Genomic DNA, 16,942 nt, shown 5'->3' with positions numbered 1-16,942 from the left:
AGAGCATTTTTTCTTTTTAATTTATTTTTTAAACAATCACTGATGGTGACTCTGTGTATGTGCACACGCAAATACTTACACACAGTCACTTGCAAAACATTTTTTATGAATAAAATGGAAGTATTTTTGATGTACAATTTTGCATTAACATTTTCTTCAGATATCATTGCATAGCCATCTTAAAGGTGTTCAGTTCTGTCCTAAGTATGTAGCTATACTAAGCAATAGTGTACATTTCAAGTCAGTATCAGTAAACTTCAAACTTTAATAATACAGCCCTTCATTTCAAAAGACTATGCCTGCACCAAGGCAATTGTTAGCAAAGGTACAAGCCCATTCTTCTTTCTTTGGATACCTTTGGGCATCTTTTGTGAGGCAGCTCATCCTGTTTTGTCTTTCTCTTTGTTTACAGACTATGCAGCCTGTGCCTGCTGCAGCACTGGCACCTCCGGTGCAATATCTCCTTCTTTCCATCACCCAGGGCAAAGATAGACCTAGACCTTGTACCAGCTGCCTGAGCTGTGGTTCCTGGGGAGTCCTTCAGCTTTGTCTTCTCCGATTCATTCTGACTGCTGTGCTGCCGGCCAGGCCTGCTGGTGTACAGAACCGATTGCCCACCTTGAAGACTCTCTCTTGCCTGCTCCCCTTTAGTTTGCTCATTAATTAGTGCTCCGTGGATGTTCTTGTTTAAGCGAGTACTCCTAAGTCACTGATTGTGTCCTCTTTCCACATTTATGGTCAGTTCTTCTAACCATATGAGTCTGATCACCCTGGTGTACTCAGTAAAATACATCTCTCATTGCTGCTGTCAGCAGTCTGCAATCCTATCATTGCTGATTTGTCAGGTTTCCCAGGAGCCAGGGCAGTTGTGAATTTCTAGGGTTTTTTAATGCTCCTATGTGTACATCAGACAAAGCAACAGTGCAAGTGAGAGTACCAAGTGTTGGAGTGTTACTATTGACTTTTGGAAAACTCAAACCCTTTGCTCTGCTTCTTGCCATTTTGACCTCACTGTGATGCACTGTGCACCAAGTTTCAGAAGTGAAAGGTTGCGATAGACTGAAAAGAACCTTTGCAAAGATGTATTTAATATGATACTGTTAAATCTGTGTGAGCCTGTGTTTTTATGCAGAGAAGGCAGAGGAATGGGGCTATTATACAAGGTCATGTGTATATATGTCCTTTTTTTCAAGGTCTATCTGCAAACATTTGAGGGCAAGTTTAAATGATGCTGCTGAGCCAATCTTCCCATCTCTTTTATGAAGCAAGGGGTTTGACTGCTCTCAACTAGCATAAAACCAGTCTGCATTGGAAACAGCCAAATACTGCCTGGTCTGCAATGAAATCGGAACAGCAGATTTTTGAGAAAGTGTGCTGTCACTTTTGTCTCTGGAAGCTCTCTAATTTCTCCTCCCTCTTATCTGCATATTTGAGTTCTCAACATAAACATTTGTACTTTAAGAGGTTTTTTTCCCTTTTAATTTGGTCTTAGAGTAATACTGAGTAATGCCAGTGGAAGAGCATCTCTCAGTGCACTCCTGTTTCTGCTGACAACCAGTGCATCATACAGATGGTATAGCTAACTATACCACATTGAAGTTCTTCCACTAGACATATGGCCTGTATCTACTTTGTTCCTGAGCTTTGTCTTGGCACTAAAGAAATTAGTTGTACCAAACCCTGGTATTGTGCTTACATTGCCCTTGTAGACTTCCTGCTGCAAGAGGAAGGTGGGATTTGTAGGCAATGCCAAGGCATGGGCTGATTTTTGTAACGATGTCCCTCAAAGGGCAGATGAAGCATAGAGTTTTTGGAGCCGCCTTCTCACAGGGATGGTGTTCTTGGGTGCCTCTAAAAGCACAGGGCCATCCCAGAACTTTCTCCAGCTGTTCCAGCACAGCTCTGAAAGAACCAGCTACAGATTAACAGCCTGGGCAGCCAGTAAATCTGGCCTCAAAGCTATTGATAAAACACAAGTGGACACTAAGTTCTCACTTACATTGTAACGGCATAGCAGTACACCAAGCTGATTGATGAAGAGACTAAAACATCTACAATGTGTCATTTCCATGTTAATGTCATACTGTTCTTCCAACAGGCCTTCAGCTATTGTTTCATGAAGTATATGTACTAGTCACTGTAGATCAGTCTGTCCAGAAGCTGTATTAGTTACCTCTCACTTCAGGGCTGAGATGTGGTTACAGTTGGCTCAGTATTTGTGTTGTAAGCCATTTTGTGAGACTGTCAGCACTTACTCCTCTCCAATTTGAGCAAATGTTGGCTCTCTTTTTTTTCTTAATTTAAAGGGATAATGAAGCTGCTTATTCTGTCTTCTGGAACATAACTAGTCTTCCAAGGTTTGAGAAAACTTCATGAAGTCAACATGTGAAATCAAAAGCTCTGTGTTGTAGTACCTCTGATGAGAATTTATTAAGATTCAGTGATTAATCGTTTTGTAACTTTTTGACTTAACCGTCACTGGACTGTTTTCTGCTGGATTTATTTTTGGATCACTTGTAATTCACAACTGGGTAGGGTTTGGTTCATTAAATTGCAAAAGTTTTCAAGCCAATGCTTACATTGTCCATCAATATCTTGGCAGAATTATCCATGATTCTCCTTAATTGAGGGAAGCGGTGAGAATGGGCATCCAATTAGGGCATTCATTGTCTCAAACATCCATTCCTGTTTACGCTTCTTGGAAGCTTTCTCAATGTGCTGTGTTGTGCTGGCCTGAGAATCACACTGGTCCTGACCTACTTGGCCTGTTAATCTCGCTCATCCTCTGTCTGTCCCTTTGTCAGACTTTTGTAGTCCGGGATTCTGGGACAAAATACGTAGATGTCTTTGTCCTCTGGATATTCCTTGAAATGCCAAGTTTCTGGGCACTCTAAAACTAGTGAGCTTAATAGGTGAGTGAAGAACCAAGCCTCTTACAGTTATTTCTAATGAGAGAAAATTCTGCTTCATGAGGTACTTCTGGAGCACGCTGATGGCGCGCCCCAAGGCACAATGCAGGGAGCTGTAAAGATTACTTTATTGCTTGAGGTGCGGGGGCCAATTTGCCTTTTTTCCCCTAAATGTTGAATCATGTCTCAGGCAGGATGGCTATGCAGTGAGCTGCACATGGCAGTCCTGCTGTGTACTGCAGGGATCCCCAAGGACCCTTAGGAACAGTCAATCATTGATCATTCACAGCAGCCAAACAGAATCTCACACCACAAGTTCACCAGGACGTAGGGATGGACATGGACCTGCCCTCCACATGGCTGCCCATCCCAAGGAGGGAGTGTCGTTGGCTGGGCCTGTCCCCTCCCTAGAAATGACCTTTTCTATACTAGAATTAATGTAATGGCACTGGTATGCCTGCTTTTAACAAGTACATTGCTGTCACGGCACCCTGGCTCCTGCGAGGACGGGGCTTGGGAGCTTCTTCTGCCTCAGCCATGTTTGCCATTGCTAAAATCAGCATTATGTCCTTTACCACAGATGTCTAGTCTGCTTATTTATCAAGATTCACAGGTTAACAAGACTATTTATTTCAATAATAATAATAATAATAATAATGACCTCCCTGTGCTAATTTCTGGGCATCTAATGAAATCACAGCAGCCTGGCATTGCAGGGGTGAGGAGTGCTGTTAAATTGCATGAGCTTGAGGCCCCTCACTGGAGAAAGCCTGAATGACCATGGCAGGAGCACTGCCTGGGCAGAGTCCTATGGCAGATCAACACATTAAAAAAGTAGGTTTGACACCACCTTTGCTTTGCATCCTGTGATTTGGGGTATTTTGCTGGTGTTAAAACAGCCAACATATGCTCAGACCAGATCCTAGCCTTGTACAAGTGAAGCCAGATTTGGCCTAACGATGAAAACCCAACTATCTACCTATAACCTTGTGTTTGAAAATGTGACCACAGCATTCCTATGTGTAGCTATGTAAGTGTATTTTAAAAATACTTCCATTTGAAATGTCTGTCTTAAGTATAGTGAGAGTCCTATACTTAAGGGATCTTGGTTTAGGGGAGGAGGGTTGGTTAGAAATAATAATAAATTCTGTAGAATATGTGGCCATGCCACATTCAATCTGGTAAACCTCTTATGTCTCACAACCCGATCATGAATTTTCTGTGTCAGTGGGTGTGTAATCACTCTTAATACAATGATTTACAGTTTGTGTGCAGACAACAGATAGATACACTCAAATTAGGAAGGACTATCCAGAAAATGTTATATTTATAATTAATTTACATTCCAACATTGCACAGGCAGTGAGACTAAAATCTGTTAGAGTTCAGGAAAATGTAGCAGTAATTTTCATCTGAAAATCTGTATCATTAAGGAATTGTCCAAGATTAGACCCCTACAAGCATTAGCTTGTGAACACTGGGGAAAAAAAAAAAGAGCAACAGCTTTAAGCATTAATGTGGTTAATCCCACAGCGTAGCACTTGGTTAGAGTCAGGATTTGGAATTACAGCTCAAATGGTGATATTTCAAGGGGAAGGTCAGTTTGAATCAGTGATAATACTTTGTGTTTTTACAGTGCCTTCCGAATAAGAACCTCAGAGGGGTTTATAGACATTAGTGATTTAAGGTTCTCAGATCTCTGCCAAGACTGCAGTTTGATCCATGTTGTATAGAGGGGGAAAACCGAGTCATGAAGAATTTAAGTGGCCCTGCTGTAACAGCAAAGGGTGGTGCTGTGCGGGGTACTCCTGGATCAGTACAGCTCCGTAGGGAGGTGTGGACATGACTGTGGGGAGCGGGACATGCCACTGGTAGCAGCAGACATAAAGTGAAGGGGAACCTCAGGAGGATGAGTTTGGCGCTGGTGTTTTGTGGCTAAGAGTTAGCACTTTCTTTCATCTTGTTACCTTGTGATATGTTTTACTGCAGCTCCTCAACATGGGCTTCTTGCGGCACTTCCCAGTCATGATGGCTGAGGTGTTCCATGCTCCTCTCTGTCCTGGGAGAGCCTGCTTAACTTCTACTCGGCAATACTTTCTCAAAGAGATTTTTAACTATTGGAATTCAGTGGGAGACAGGTTTTCCCGTCGTTTTAGGGGGGGAAAAAATGGACTTCTGTGCTGGACAGGAGAGCTGTTCTTACACAGCAGGAGGCAGGGATAGAAATTGAAGATACCAACAAACATCCTTCCTTGGAGTTCCATATTTCATTTTGGATATTGCTTCCAGTACATGCCTTACAACACAACTTATTGTTCAGAGTGAGACTCAGTTGAAATCAATTGCTAATTACATTTATGTCTAAATTAATAAATCACAACTATTCAGATCATGTTCATATGAATAATTTCTATTATGGTAAACATAATTATTAGATTCAGCATTTAATGAACCCTATTGTTCCATATGGCCAGCAGCACTAGGGAAGTGATTGTCCCCCTGTGCTCAGTACTGGTGAGGCCACACCTCGAATACTGTGTTCAGTTTTGGGCCCCTCACTACAAGAAAGACATTGAGGTGCTGGAGTGTGTCCAGAGAAGGGCAACGAAGCTGGTGAAGAGTCTAGAGCACATGTCCTGTGGGGAGCAGCTGAGGGAACTGGGGTTGTTTAGCCTGGAGAAAAGGAGGCTCAGGAGAGACCCTAACTCTCTACAACTACCTGAGAGGAGGCTGTAGCAAGGTGGGTGTCGGTCTCTTCTCCCAAGTAGCAAGTGATAGGACAGGAGGAAATGGCCTCAAGTTGCTCCAGAGGAGATTTAGATCGGCTATTAGGAAAAATTTCTTCACCGAAAGGGTTATCAAGCATTTGAATAGGCTGCCCAGGGAAATGGTTGAGTCACCATCCCTGGAGGTGTTTAAAAGAGGTGTAGATGTGGTGCTTAGGGACATGGTTTAGTGATGGACTTGGCAATGCTAGGTTAACAGTTAGACTGATGATCTTAAAGGTCTTCTCCAACCTAAACGATTCTATGAAATTCTTGTGACAATTGGGACTAACAGAATATGTTAACCTTTATTTGCCTCAGCTTGGCACCACATTAGACAATGAATTAATATATAAGTGCCTAGAAGAGTTTCATAATTAAGTAGCCATTGTGACTCCTTTGGCCTGTTGGATGGGTTACTTATCCTGTGTCCTTTCTTTAGAAAGCAGCATTCAAAGCAACCCAATAAAAGTCTGTGAAATGCAAACAGGGTGTTCTGTTCTTTGTTGTCCCCCTACCTGTGCAAGTAGCATCTTGGACAGTTTGTGTGCATGCTAGTGAGATTCAGTTGCACGCATTACCTCCCATAAATGCTTCAGCTCAGCCTCCTTCCTCACCTCCCCCTGCCACAACCTTGAAAGAGGGAAGAGCTGGGAGCTTCCAGTCTCTGTGGTTCTTAAATACACGCAAGTCCTAAAAGTTACTCTGCTAAAAAGGTATTGTCCAGTAATGCATGTATGCAGATGTGCTGTCACAAGTAAATTGCTATGTTAACTACCTTTGCCTATTTTGCCATTTACATTGCAGAGGACAAAGCCTGGAAATAGTTTCTCTTTGGCAGGCTAGAAGGCAAAAAAAGGAATAGACAGGAGGGAATCCAGGGGATTCAAGTCCTCTAAATGCTTTGCAAATAGGTTTACAGGGAAGGGAAGTGCTGGTATGCTGGAAGCCAGGTCCCCGTTATACACAGCTCAATGGTATCCCATGGGCCTAATGACTAGGGTTTAAGCCCATGCAGCCCCATGGAAAGATTTTAAACCCCACATGCCATGTACTAAGGGACTTGGTTAAGGACTTTAATGTGTCTTGTTCCACTCTGAGGAATGTAATCCCTGGCACTGAACAACTAAAAGACGTTTGGTAACTACAAAGATATTTCCAAGTGAAAATCTTTATGTTCTGGAAAAAAACAAAATGGGAACAACAAAAAACTGCCGAAGAAAATCCACTTGATCAACTTAAATTATGCCTCTGTAGTATACCCTGGTTTCCATCTTGCATGTTGGGCTCCCATGTGTGAGTTTATCTGCTGAGACCCACCTTTCTCAAAATTTAAAGAGGTTTCCATAAGACTTTCCAACAAATGCTATTGCTCCTCTTATTTTAAATAACGACAAGGTGGGACAGGATTATCATCACAGGCCCATTTTTATAGCTGGAGGATCAAAGTATTAAGGGATTGCTCAAGTGTAACAGAAGTTTAACTGAAATATAAACAATTTGGGATGTGGGGAAATGTTCTCCATTGTTGTCCTTTGCAGAGAGTCAACAAATTAGGAAGAAAACAAGATAAGATATATGCTTATTTATTTCCAGATTCTTTTTGCTAGCCCAGACGTGTATGAGCAGCAATATTTTGTGGCAGTTGCTTGTATTCTATAACAGCAAGAAATAAGGCCCCAAGAAAATGATTTGCTAAGTAGAAGGAAGAAAGGCCAAACTTGTTAAGGAAATAATGTTACTTTCAAGGTTCTCTGGGGATATTAGAAACAATGGAGAATAAAACAAATATTAGAATTGCATATAAAAGGTACTTGACATTTTCTATCTCTAATGGCTCAAACAGCATTACTGCAAAATGCTGTGATGTTATTCTACTGGCAAGAATACAAAAGGGAGCAGGCCTAGGAGATGCCAGCTATTCATTTTACTAAGAACTCAAAGAACAGAAAAATGAATAGGTAAATTAAATCATAATAAGAGCTGAAGAAATAGCAATGCATTTAGTTATTAAAGCCCATTTAATAGTGGAACTTTCATAATTAAAGTGACTCACCCTGCAGCTAGCAAGAACGCAGCGCCACTGCATGTAGTTTGTGTAAAAGTCTTCATGGACATGCCATGCTCTTTACTCAGACTTGTCCATGTAGAAGATGGAAGTTTCCTACTTGTATCTGTTAATATTGTTTTTTCTTTTCCTCTGTTTCTGCAGGTTCTCTGCTTTTGTGCCACAGCTTCTGATTCTGATCAGTAATGCTTCATTCACAAGCTTCTACAAGGTCAGCAGCAGGTGAGCAAACACCATTTAAAACCAGTGCTGGTAATGGGTGGGAGCAGAGAGCAATATGGTGCTGTCCTTTCTTAGACGAGTTTAAACAAAGATTGTGAAAGTAAGGGCTCAGGTATGTGTACTTACGCAAACAGCTGTGCTTCTTTAAGGAATATTGTCCCACCCCCTGGCAAAACAGAGGATTTCACCCTATCCTGCTGTGTGCACAAACTAACACTGGTGTCTTAAGAGCAAGTCTGCCTTTATATGTAATTTCAGGCCTTGGAGTAAGGTGGGCAGGCAGTGGTGTTGAGACTGTGTGCTGTAAGGTTGTTTTTTTGTTGTGGTTTTTTTTTGTTTGTTTGTTTGTTTGTTTGTTTTGAACCTTTAGTTATTAGTACCTTTCCTTTGGAGTCCAGGGCTGGTAAGTGAAGACAGGTGTCAGTTATTTCTTTGGTCAGACTCAGTTTGATGCAGATGTCATGTTTTTGGTGCAGAAAGCAAGGGTTTACCTGAGAGCAATCAAGGTAGGAGTGAGGCAAAAGTGGATAGGACATAGAAAACAAGCTGCCCTCATCCCCATACACCTTTCATTGGTCAGAGGTGTCAGGCTGGGCATGTGGCAGGAGTGACTGAACGCTGTGAGAAGCAGTGAAATAACTTCCCAAAGTCAGGGAGAGCAGGGTAGAAAACTGACTTGCTGAGTCGCAATCTGCTTTTGGCAGAAAAGAGATACACAGCATCCCTTGCTCAGAGCAGATTGTACAGTTACCTTTTAGCCTTTTGCTAGTTGTTGACAGAGTTTGTTCTGTTCACGCTGCAATACAGGGACAGTAGCTCACAACTTCCTTTAATGTTAAATGTTTAAAAATAGAAGCTAGATGCAAGGATTCCATAAATATATTATTATTAATTAATTATATCAAATATAGCTATTATATAATACAATATGAAAGGTTTTTATGATACAGATGTCTGTCTGCACAGTCCTGGAGACTTGCATTTCCATCTTTTCCATAAGAGGTGGCCTAACTTTCAGGACAAATATTAGTCATTAATGCTGAATTTCCACTGTAGTTTTAGCACGGATCTGGTGGAATGGAGGACTAATACATATTTAGACCTATAGCAAAACTGTTCACTTAACATATATGGTCCCACAGTTTCTTTCTTTGAAGTTTGATTCTCTTCCTACTTGAACTGTCCTGTTGTTGTTAATTGCTGGCCTTTATTAGTTAATATGTAAACTTCTCTGTTGATTTACCTGCAAACAGCTTGGTAATTTATTTTAGATATAGTATTATTTTTGCATTACACTTTGGGCCAAATATTGCTTGATGATGAACTGCTTACACTGTTGGAATGAAGCTGACTTACCCCAACTGCAGGGTTGCTTGGTGCTATTTGTTTTTTCTGACCAGTGTGCATCAAGGAAAAGTGATGGCAATGGTACACTTGACTTTGTCAGCTTCTGGCCAATGGTCCTTTTCAGGCTGTGACAGAGGGACCGTTACATAGGAAATAACAGTGTAAACCCAGTTCTATTTTTCAGCACTGAATGCTTTTCTTATCTTTCTTACTCTTTTTTTTTGTATCAGCTGAAAGGAGAAATGGGTTGTTATTTTCTGTGCTTTAAATCAACATCTTCCTGCTATTAAACAGCTACAGTGTTGCTTCAGAACTGAAGAAAACTGATGCCATTTTTAAATTGAGACCTTACATTCTGAGGAAAAAATGGAACCTCCATTTTATGAAACTCTTTCCGTTCTCTTTCTCCTTGTGCTTCAATGTATGTTCAACATGGATTCATTTACAGCTGTGAGATGGAAGACGAAAGGATGGCCATAAAAGCTTTTGGTAGTTGGGACGAGGGGCTGCAGGGATGGGAGGAGGGGAAGACCTTCTTGGAGCAAAGACAACTTATGCAAAACCTAGAGCCTGCAGTGTCACCCATAGTTGGTGTGGTTGTTACAGGACTGATTTTGTTACAGAGGTTGTCTAACCTTTGGGACTATCTTCATTTCTGTATGGAAAGGAAGAAAAATTGCATGTGTATTTGACAAGCTAATAGAGCTGATGGTGTTATTTTGTTTGGGTTTGTGGCTGGACCTTAGAAAGGCTCAAATTCTTGTTGTGATTTGGTCTCTACATTATTCTGTGGCCTTGAAGCAGGCCTTATCCACTCCACCTCAGTATCCCACCAGTAGACTTGATGTTAATTTAATAAATCAGCAAATGTTTCAAAAATGTTTTGAAAAAGTCCAATTCTACTTAGGCATTAGATATTAATCTCACATTGACTCCCTCAGCCCTCAGTTTGGAAAATGTTAGGAGCTGGGCTAGAATATGAATGTTTGTTTCACCCTGAAGGTCCATGGCATATTTGGAGGGCTGTAGACATGAAAAGCCAGCACTTCTGCTGGGGCAGCTACCTCCCGTGTTCTCAGGAAGGAACTGCAAGACAGTCTTACCAAATCGAGGGCATGCTCTACTTGAACCATGGCGGGTCTCCCCACGCACTGTAGATCTCTATCCTGTGGCTTAGCCAAGATCCCATCTGGCAGCCAGTTTCCTGCTGCTCTGGGTCAAGGCTGAAAAAGGAGAATTCTTTAGCCTCTGTGTTGCCAAACGGGTGCTGGTGTGCTGTACCCCAAATCTCAACACCTCCGAAGCTCACATGTGTACGGAGCTGCCCCTAAGCCTGGCCATGAGCTGAGCTATACACCCAGCTGCTTCCTCTAGCTTGTGATAATGAATTTTCATTGCAGTGGAATTTAGAAAGGAATTGCTCTGATTCTAAAGCTCATTGGTTGCTAATAATAATAACAATAAAAAGAGCCATTTCTTAAGGACTAAAAACTAATCAGTGAATGTGTAGTTTCTGTGTCTCCTGCAGGTTCTTGTCTTGTGGGGCTGCCAGACCGCCCAAGTCACGTGACTGGCTGTCTGATTTCCGACTCAAGCTTTTCATTTCCTAAATGATAACGGATAAAAGATAAAATCTGGCACACACAGGTAATCTTTGCCATCTTAATATTTGTTAAGCTTTTTGATTTACTGAGAAGTTAAAGTCACTGCAGGTCACAAAACCTGCACATTAGATCTGCTTCATAAAACACTGTGAGTGAATGCTTTAGTCATTCATTTCACCATCTTTAAACCAATGTAGCTGAAGAATTGCACCTCCAATTTATAAATCTTTCAATTTATTTCTGATTCCAGTTTATAGGATGGGACTATATCCAGCTTTTCCCAGCCATTTGTGCATAGCTAGAGAAGAAACCTAACATATTTCTTGCATAATGGAGACTTGATCCAGCTTACTTTTGTTAAATCATCCAAAAGGAAATATTCTCACTAGGAAACTTTTGCACACAGTTAACGTATCCAATCTGAACTGTGTTTTAAATTTCTGCCCTTCTTCTGCGTATAATATCTTTTTCTTCCTCCTCACCCCAATACACACACTCACCCCTCCCTTCTGTGAAAGAGAAATATGATTATCATAGTCTTTCTGTCTCTCTGTTTTGCACATCTGCTCCCCACCCTTTTTCTGAAGGAGACATATGATCCACAGAGAAATTAGAGATGATCCGAACCATTTTGAATACCTACTGCTATGGGATGTGTGGAGGCCCATGGGTAGCTCAGGTTTCACATCTGCCAGCTTTTCAGAGGATGTGATCAAGGGCAGAAATAGGCGGATGATGATGATGATGATGATGCTACGGAAACTGGTGTGAAGGAAATGGGATCCCTCCTCCCGGAAACATGTGTGCCCCCTAGCCCAAGTCAAGATCATTTGGACGTAGTAGTAAGACTAACACAAAGGAAATTGTATTTTAAATAATGCATTATTAAAAAAAGGGAGCCTATGTCTTTAAAATGCAGCATCTGAGTTACGATCTGCTTTAGATTTGGGCACGGTCTTTGACCTTGGAACGCTGACAGAGTAAAAAAGAGTGAAATGGGTCAAAGAGTCTGTCAGACAAGGTGAGAGATACTGAGCTTGCCTCTGATCTCACACCAACATGCAGTGGTGTAACTCCATTGCCCTCTGTAGATTTATGCAAACATATGGAGAGAAAAACCTGCCCCAGAATGATTCAGTACCAAAATAGACCCTTCTTTTCTATGGCAATGTAAAAGCCTTACAGGAGGAACGCACAAGGTTCCAAAGGGTAAAATTTTGGCTTGGATTAATACTGCTTCCAGCCACCCCAATGCAGAAACTTCTCTCCAATTAGCTGACCTTGATGGATAAATTCCTCCTTTTTATCTTCCTCCAACCTTTCCCATATTCCATCTCTTCTTCTCCTTGATCCTCCTGATAAAGTCAGGCTGTCCTTCCAACTGTGATCAGCAGAGCCTTTAGCCAGTGCATAGCTCACTCTCCAAGGACTCCTGATGCCAGGGGCTCCTTTCATTTTCTCTGCAAATACTTTTTAAGAAATTCAAAAGGCCTTATTGGGAAAAGAGTGAAATCCATTTGTGTGTAGTGAAGTATCTGCTAAACAGTGTATGCTTTTCCCCTTGCAGTTCTCAAGGGATTTTTAGGCACGTTCTTTGGGCAGAGCACATGGAATTGCTCAGATGTATTGTTTGCGTAGTGCAATGTTTTTCTGAGTATCAGATCCTAAGAGAGAACTAGGAACACACATAGTTTTTGGAGACTTCCTAGGCTGAATGGGCTAGATTCAGATGGCCCCTGTTCAGAGCCTGACTTTGCACTTGCAGTACAAGGCAGGTAAGTGTCTGGCCCTCACAAAGAGGATCAGAGCAGTCGAGCCAAGTGTCTAGGCTCCCTCCATCATCAGTGCAGCCAGGAGAGAGCAATTCATCATGTGGCATCATTCAGACGCTTCTGGTAATTGGTTTTGGGATGAGGCATTCAGCCCAAAGTTCTTCACATATCTGACTTGTCTGGTTAGCCAACTTTCTTTGGACACTGTGCAAACAGCAGCAAGTGGTAGGCTTCAAGTGCAAAATAGACAAACACTGCTTGAGCTGTGACAGTTTCAGCAGCTCACAACTCAGTCCTCCTGTTGTGGGAGGAGGATATTAGTGGAAAACAGGTAGCCAGCTGTAGGGATATGAGTGGGCATCTGAGAGTCTCTGGCTTTCAGACTAGGACCTGTGTGTCAACAAAGGAATTTCGTCTCTTTGGATAGGAAGAATGGGGGAGACAGAGGGACAAAAACTTCAAGAAATCTTTTGATGGAATAAAGAAGTATGCATATGTTTGCACTAAGACATATGCAAGACAGCTATTAGCTGTGCCAATACCAGGTGCTTTACCCTGCTGAATTGTCTGCTGTGCCACAAAACCGCTTTCTGTTTTCTTTTGTCCCTCCAAGATTCAACAAAGAGACATTTTGTTTGAACCTCCCAATTTACCTCCGAGCGGTCTAGCTAAGGAAAAAACCCTGAGAGATGTGACTGCACATGCACACAAGGACAAGAAAGCAGGAAATATACCAGCTGCTGGGGGAAAAATGAGGAGAGTGCTTGCAGTCCAGGAAGGGCTCTCAGTATTTCTTTCCACGTGTTTATTCGTTCATTGCCCTTTGACATCTTTCCCCAGCCACTCCTTCCACTAGATTTTATACTGGTTTAACAGCAAACAATTACCTCTCCCTGGCTTTGAAGCTATTGTTCCTCATACACTCCTGTCTTTGAGTTCACAAAAACTTTGACTGTATTTTTTTATTAGTCTTAGGTCTCCTGAGTTTTCCTGTACGTTTTTATATTCTTCACATTTCAGATAACACAGGCCAAATTTGAATGACCCTGGCCTCAGTTTCTAATAAAATATCTTTTTCCCCAAGGTGCTGGGAAGAGTGTTGCACCTGGGGTGGAATCATGTGAAATGCATTCATTTTTTGCATGTCCTCCACCTTAGATCAGGCAGTATTGTCTCATGATGAGTTTTGTCCTGTTTCTTTCTGAAGCCACAAGTTGCCCTCTACCCTGTCTTGAGAAGGTTAAATTCAGCCTTGACATTTGATTACTGAAATTTGGCCCTGCTTTCACTGAAAGGTTTGTAAGCATGACCCGACTTTTCATTGTGTCATAAACCTCCAACCCAGAACCGCCTGATTTTAGATCTGTTGCAAACCCTCCCCACGGTTTTCAGTAGTGCGGGTGCTGTGCTGAGCAAGGGTGCTGTGGGTCCGTCTGTGCCTGGGTTTCCTCCCACAGCGGGGATAGGGAGGGCTGGTGTGTACCCTGTTGGAAAACTGCTCTGCGCCTGAGCTGCGCACCCAGGTTGGAAAGGGTAATCGTCACTGGTCCTGTCAGGCTGGATCATATCTTGGGGCTGAAGGCTCGGCATGGTAGCTGTCCCTCCTCCTGGCTTGGCCTTGCCAATGACATAGTGGGGGCTGACGTGGGCAGCCAGAATGCTCACATATCCCTCTTGTGAAGCATCTGTGTGGCATCCCTGAAGGTCTTGCAGAGTGAACCAAACAGTTATCAACAAAATACTTCTGTCATGATGTACACGACTTTTTGCTAATATTTCTCTGTTTACTGAGAGTAATTCCTGGCCTTCATAAAGCAAGGTTCATACTGATTTTTTTTCCAAATATTTAGTTCTACTATAAAAGAGTACAAACACATGACCTGAAGGAGAATTAGATGGGTAGAAACAGTGTTACTCTGGCTTTCCTAGAGAATTTAGGACAGGGCAGTAGAGGCAGACAGGAAGATTTAACTTAGATTTTCTCACCTTGAAGAATAAATCTTCAAGAAGGAAAGTATTTTGGAAAGTCCTGTGACTGAGTTTTGGGAAAGTGAATTCATCCGCTCTGTTTCACACACCACAACTTCTTCTGTTGAACTAATTTTTTCTGAGCTCCTGGTGACTTTCACTGTTAAATGATTTCTGTATGCTACCATTTCCAGGTTTTCTTTCTGCTAAAACATTCTCAGGGTCTCCAGCAATCAGTAAAATTACCCATCTAACTTCTTCACATAAATGAATATGTTTCTGCCCCAGAAAAGAAAAGAAAGGAAAAGAAAAGAAAGGAAAAGAAAAAAGCTGCGTGTTCACACAAGACCTTTCTAGGTAGCTTTCAAGTCCTTTGTTTTCTGCTTGGTCTTGAGTTGTCAATGTTACTGTTCATTTGCATTTCACATCTCTGAGTAAGACAATGTCCTCAGGGTTCTGACTCGTTATTGGATGCCAGAGCTAAAAACTGAGCCATACCTTCATGTTCTATTGTATTTGATGGGGTATTCTCAGCAGTGCTGTGTCTCTTCCTGTTTGGAGGATATCTCCTTTCCTGACAAAGTTTGATACCTGCTGGTGATCAAGGTGTATCACAGAGTTAACCCTCTTCCTGCCAAGCAAAATGTTGTTGTACCATTCCAGTTCATTTATATGGGAAAGGCCAAAGTGTTTAAGGGAAAGTGTGGGGAATGGATGCCTGTCCTGCGGAGAGTTGTAGCTGACGGATTATAACAATCTGTTCAGGACTTCCTCTCACTGTCAGCATTTACTCAGGAAAGATTTTATTAGGCACTGATCCATAGCAGTATGGAGGGCAAACTTCATTATACTGATGCAAAGACCCTCTCTACAGTGGTGCTGGTGCTCAGATTAGCAGTTTTGTTAAAATGCAGTTCTTGCTGCTTCATACCTGAAGGTGGACAAGGGCTATTGCACTGTGGGATATAATAACAGAACCCATTCTAAAGGTCTGCTGAGGGATTGTTAAAATCAATATAATTTTACTACAGGCTTAAGTGCCTGAAACAACTCTGTTAGAATACCAGTTTACTGAGACTAAGGAAGCCTGTGAAGAACCAGAGAAATCACTGTTGGAGGAAGGCAATGGAAGATTTTTGCAAACTTTGTTGGCTCTGTCTACACTGAAATGCTATGCTCGGTGGGCTTTCGAATCTCAGGCAATAAAGGGCTCATTTACAGCAATTTCAAGTTAGTGATAGTCTTCCTTTTCATTTCTCTAATAGACATTTCTTCACTTACTCTGCTGTATATTCCTCAGAATAATTCTTAGCTTTCATAAACCAAGATTCATAATGAATTGTTTCAGATATTTAGTTCTGCCATAAAAAAGAAGAACATTACCCAATGGAAAATTAGATAGGCAGAAACAATATTGCTCCATCTTTCTGCCTAATTAAGGTGAATATTTAGTTTCACCCAACTTTTTATGCATGATATAATTTAATTGTTTAGTTACTAGAAGAGCTCAGAGAAGAATGTATCCTGTTTTTCTGCTTACAGAATCACCGTGATTTCCTCAGTTTGGTTCCTATAATTATTTAATAATAGACAGTTAATTCTCAGTTCCAGTGAGCTGCCAACTCACTCGCTCTACCTCTAGGACACCTTCCACTGTGAAAAGCATCTGAAGCAGTGGCTGAGTTTGCTGATTGCCTCCTGAATATCTTAAGGAATCAAGTCACTGCTCATAGGATAAGCCATTTCTCCTGATAGTGTTTTAGAATAGGATATATTTACCGAAAAAGCCTTTGGTTTCCAAACACACAGAAATTAGCTATGGAAGTGTAAAATGGAAATCAAATTGCAAGACTAGCATGGACTTTGCCATACAACTGAGCTGGTCTGACATGAAGCTCATTGTTTCTGTCCCCTCTGCAGCAGGCATGTGTCTCATTAGAGCAGGGATAGTATTTCACATGTTGTAGTAAATACATTATTTAGGAAAAAAGGGGTGAATAAGAGTCCTCTTAAGGTGTCAGTAGGATACTTTCAGTGTCCTGTTTGATGTTTTACTTTGTCTTTCCATACTGGCAGGTATCGCTCAAGACTATCCTTTTGGTCTCTCCAGCCCCCGGATATCCTAACATCCAAATCCTTTGGATCTGTATTTTGCTGTTTTATAGATCAGCTATTTTCCTGCATCCTCTCTGGATCCTTAGCTTATATTTTACTTCTCTTTTCAGTTATCATCTTACACTCCCTAAAGCCTACAGTACCCTTTTGGGTTTCACCCAGATCCTCCCTT

The sequence above is a fragment of the Haliaeetus albicilla genome, chromosome 13 (genome assembly GCF_947461875.1).
Source record: "Haliaeetus albicilla chromosome 13, bHalAlb1.1, whole genome shotgun sequence".
Classification (NCBI taxonomy): Eukaryota; Metazoa; Chordata; class Aves; order Accipitriformes; family Accipitridae; genus Haliaeetus; species Haliaeetus albicilla.
This window is presented reverse-complemented; position numbering follows the sequence as displayed.